At 44.9% G+C, this 4673-nt stretch overlaps 1 pseudogene; it reads right to left on the bottom strand.

Moving 5' to 3' along the window:
- Positions 1-1284: 1284 nt before the first annotated feature.
- On the bottom strand, positions 1285-4350 carry LOC146885587 (uncharacterized; annotated as a pseudogene).
- Positions 4351-4673: the final 323 nt, after the last annotated feature.

Raw genomic sequence — 4673 nt, 5'->3', positions numbered from 1 at the left:
ATATGATTCCTTCATGAGGTCCTCCATTTCCCACGTTGCTTCTTGTGTTGCCTCATCCCAAAGAACCTTTACTGTCCGGATCTCCTTCCCTCTCAGCTTCTTGACCTGAGAGTCCACTATGCTTACCGGTCTCACGTCCAGGGTCAGATCATCCCTGAACTGGACATCATCGGTCTCTAACACATGGCTAGGATCCACAATGTATTTACGCAACTGAGACACGTGAAACACATTGTGTAAGTTGGCTAGATGTGGTGGCAACGCAATTTCATAGGCTACCAGTCCAATCCTCCTGTTAATCTGATATGGCCCTATGAACTTCGGCGTTAACTTTCTGGATTTGATTGCTCTCCCAATGCCTGTAGTCGGGGTGACTCGTAGGAACACATGATCCCCTGCTTGGAATTCTAGCGGCCTCCTCCTTTTATCTGCATACGACTTCTGTCTACTCTGAGTCACACGCATCCTGTCTTGAATCAGTTTGACCTTTTCTGTCGTCCGTTGCAACAACTCCGGCCCAATGGTCACTGACTCTCCATCCTTATACCAACATAGTGGGGTTCTACATCTCCTCCCATATAATGCCTCGTAGGGTGTCATTCCAATGCTTGAGTGGTAATTGTTATTGTAAGTAAATTCCACCAAGGGAAGTACTTCATTCCAACTACCCAAATGATCCAATACACATGCCCGAAGCAGATCTTCTAGCGACTGAATCATTCTTTCTGATTGACCATCCGTTTGAGGATGATATGCAGAACTCATTCTCAGTTGAGTTCCCAGCGCTGCCTGTAAACATTGCCAGAACCGCGAGGTGAATCTCGGGTCACGATCTGACACTATACTTGCTAGAACCCCATGTAATCTTACAATCTCCCGGATGTATAACTCTGCGAGTTTATCCATTGGCATCCTCAGATTGATTGGTAAAAAGTGCGCACATTTGGTGAGTCTATCAACTATTACCCAAATGGCATCATGCCCTTTTACAGATCGAGGTAGGTGAGTCCAAAAATCCATAGAGATACCATCCCACTTCCACTGAGGTATCTCAAGTGGTTCTAGGGTACCTCTTGGCCTTTGGTGCTCAATTTTATCCTTCTGACACACTAAACAGGCTGCCACAAAATCCGCCACATCGGTTTTCATCCCAGGCCACCAGAATGACTCCTTAAGATCCTTGTACATTTTCGTCATACCCGGATGGATACTGAGGTGACTCTTATGTCCCTCATCCAAAACTCTCCTTCTCATCCTCCAATTCCCTGGCACACAAACTCGATCTCAAAATCTTAAGATGCCATCAGCCCCCATCTTGAATTCCTTTCCTTTCTCTGTACCCAACCATCCAACAATCTGTTGTAATTCAGCATCATGCACCTGTCCCTCTCGGATCTCCTCAAGGAAGGTGTTTGTAACTGTTAACATACTGCACCGGATATGATCAGAATCCAATTGTAAACCCAAATTCATATCGCGTAATTTCTCTATCAATTCTAATTCTTTCATCATCAGTGAAGACATATGCACCCGTTTCCTGCTCAAGGCATTGGCCACCACATTAGCCTTGCCTGGATGGTAGAGGAGTTCAAAATCGTAATCTTTAAGGTACTCCATCCATCTCCTTTGCCTCATATTAAGTTCTTTCTGATCAAATAAATACCTTAAGCTCTTATGATCGCTAAAAACCCGGAATTGGGAGCCATATAAGTAATGTCTCCAAGTCTTAAGAGCAAAAACTACCGCAGCCAGTTCCAGATCATGGGTGGGATAATTCTTCTCGTGGATCTTCAATTGTCGAGAAGCATACGCTACCGCCCTTTTCTCTTGCATTAACACACATCCCAACCCCTGGTATGACACATCGCAGTACACTTCAAATGCTTGAGTTGTATCGGGAATAGCCAATACTGGAGCCGTGGTCAATCTCTTCTTCATCTCTTCAAAACATGCCTCACACTGGTCCGTCCATGAGAAAGGTTTGTCCTTTCGCGTGAGTTGCGTTAAAGGACTTACCATTTTGGAGAACCCTTCTATAAATCGCCGGTAGTACCCAGCCAATCCCAGAAAACTCCTCACCTCTGTCACCGTCTGCGGTCGTTCCCATTTCAACACAGCTTCTATCTTTGCAGGGTCGACTACGATACCATGAGCTGAGATTACATGCCCAAGGAATTGGACCTCGCTCAGCCAGAACTCACATTTTGATAACTTCCCATATAATTGATGTGCCCTGAGTATTTCCAACACCACCCTCAGATGCTCAGCGTGTTCATCCCGATCTCTGGAGTAAATGAGGATGTCATCGATAAACACAACAACAAACTTATCTAGACACTGTCAGAATATCCGATTCATATAATCCATGAATATCGCTGGAGCATTTGTCACCCCAAACGGCATCACGACATATTCATAATGTCCATAACGAGACCGGAATGCCGTCTTTTGTACGTCCTCAGGCTTGACCAAAATTTGATGATACCCAGATCTCAAGTCAATCTTCGAGAACACCCCAGCCCCTCGCAGCTGATCCAATAGATCATTTATCCGCGGTAACGGGTACTTGTTCTTAATTGTGAGTTTGTTTAACTGACGATAGTCGACGCATAGTCTGGAACTACCATCTTTCTTCTTAACCAGTAGTATTGGGGCTCCCCATGGTGATGCACTTAGCCTGATGAATTTCTTCCCTAACAGATCTTCTATCTGCTTTTTGAGTTCTGTTAATTCAGCTGGTGCCATTCTATAAGGAGCGATAGACACCGGACCTGCCCCAGGGATGAGGTCGATAGTGAAATCCACATCCCTGCTTGGGGGTAATCCAGGAACTTCGTCAGGAAACACATCCGCAAAATCAGCCACCACAGATATGTTACGGATCTGCTCTTCACTACTCTTTTTCTCTGACTGAGCTATCATCATGAAACAGGTAGCTCCCTCTCTCAATTCTTTCATAGCTTCTTGAGATGAAATCAATTTTACCCCTTTAGTTTTTGGGAATATCAATCTGCGCCGTCCACAATCCATTACAACATGGTGGTCGGACAGCCAGTCCATCCCCAATATTACATCTAAATCCTCCAACGGCAAGCAGATGAAGTTCACCTTGAACCTACGGCCCGCCACTTCGATCGAGCATCCATCACAACTAGTACTTGTTGTAACTTGCCCAGACGTCGGTGTCGAGACTACTAGCTCGCACCCCAAGTCATGAACCTCTAATCCCAACCTCCCCACACATGCATTGGAAATAAAAGAATGCGAAGCTCCCGAATCAAAAAGCACCCATACATTCTGACCCATCATTACACACGTATCTTGTATAAGATTACCTGATCGATTTGCCTTGGCGCTAGTTAGTGCAAACACTCTCCCTGCTGCTCTTGGCCTCTCTGTAGAAGGTAATTGTGGTCGTGGCTCTACGACCGTTTTCTTATTAGGACACCTGTCTGCAAAGTGGCCAGGTTGATCACACACATAACATTTCCGCCATCCTCCACTACTCCCTGCATTACGAGTAAGTCTGGGGCAGTCTCTTTTTAAATGTGCTCCCCCACACTGGAAACACTTCAACCCTTGTGACGACATCTGAGGTCGATTATAAGGCTTCTTCTGTTGTCTAGCCTCCACAACATTTCTATGCGGTCTGGCTACTCGACTAGGCCCCATCTCTAACTGTTCCACACTTTTTGCTTGTTCCACTAAGAGAGGAAACTCTCGGATCCTGAGTGGCACCAGAACCCTGAGCAGTTCATGTCGTAGACCCCTCTCAAATTTTCGACAACGCCATTCCTCTATAATATTCTGTGTGTAAAACCGCGCCAGATATTCAAATCGGTTAACGTAAGCCTGTACAGTCATATTGCCCTGCTGTAAGGTCAAGAACTCAGCCTCCCTCTCATGTTTAGCACTATCTGGAAAATACTTTTCCAGGAATCTCTTTTTGAAATTCTCCCAGCTCACTTCCTCCTCCCTAGTTCCCATCTGTTGCTGCATGCCAACCCACCAGTATTCTGCATCACTCACCAAGAGAAAGGTGCCATAGGCCAGCTTCTGTTCATCTGAGCAGCCTAGTACACGGAATATCTTCTCGCACTCCCTGATCCACGCATCTGCGTCATCAGGAGTGGCCTTGCCATTGAATTTGGCTGGTTTGTGCCTCATGAAATCATCCATGCTGACAGGTCGTGGTGCAGGCTGTGGTAGCACCACCTGTTGTGGCTGCATGGCGTCAACCAATCGGTGAATAGCATGGGCAATTTCATCAGCTGAGTTATTCGCACTAATCCTTCTACCCCTTCCGCCAGCCATTTCCCAGTTTCTGGAACATAAGGTATCATAATCCATTATAATTTATCTTAGAAAAATGCCTTAACAATACACACCATGCAATAACACATATCTCAACAACTTTTACAATTCAATCAATTTATACTAATCTCACAATCGCGATAAGCTCACTTCCCAAGGCCCAAAAATCATTTTGAAATCACATGCTCTGATACCAAATGTAACACCCCAAATGGATATTACTAGGTAAAACTGATTTTTCACAAAATATACTTTAAGAAAATCAGTCATTTCAATAAATTCCTAAGCGCGGGAAATTTCAAACTTGTCTCGCTATAATCCATTCGTACTGTCTCATCTTTATTACAAGTTCATAATGG

The sequence above is a fragment of the Vigna unguiculata genome, chromosome 6, assembly GCF_037176805.1.
Source record: "Vigna unguiculata cultivar grain cowpea cultivar isolate G323 ecotype 2 chromosome 6, ASM3717680v1, whole genome shotgun sequence".
NCBI lineage: Eukaryota > Viridiplantae > Streptophyta > Magnoliopsida > Fabales > Fabaceae > Vigna > Vigna unguiculata.
Note: the sequence above shows the minus strand (reverse complement) of the source record. Positions and strands in the feature narration are given on the sequence as shown.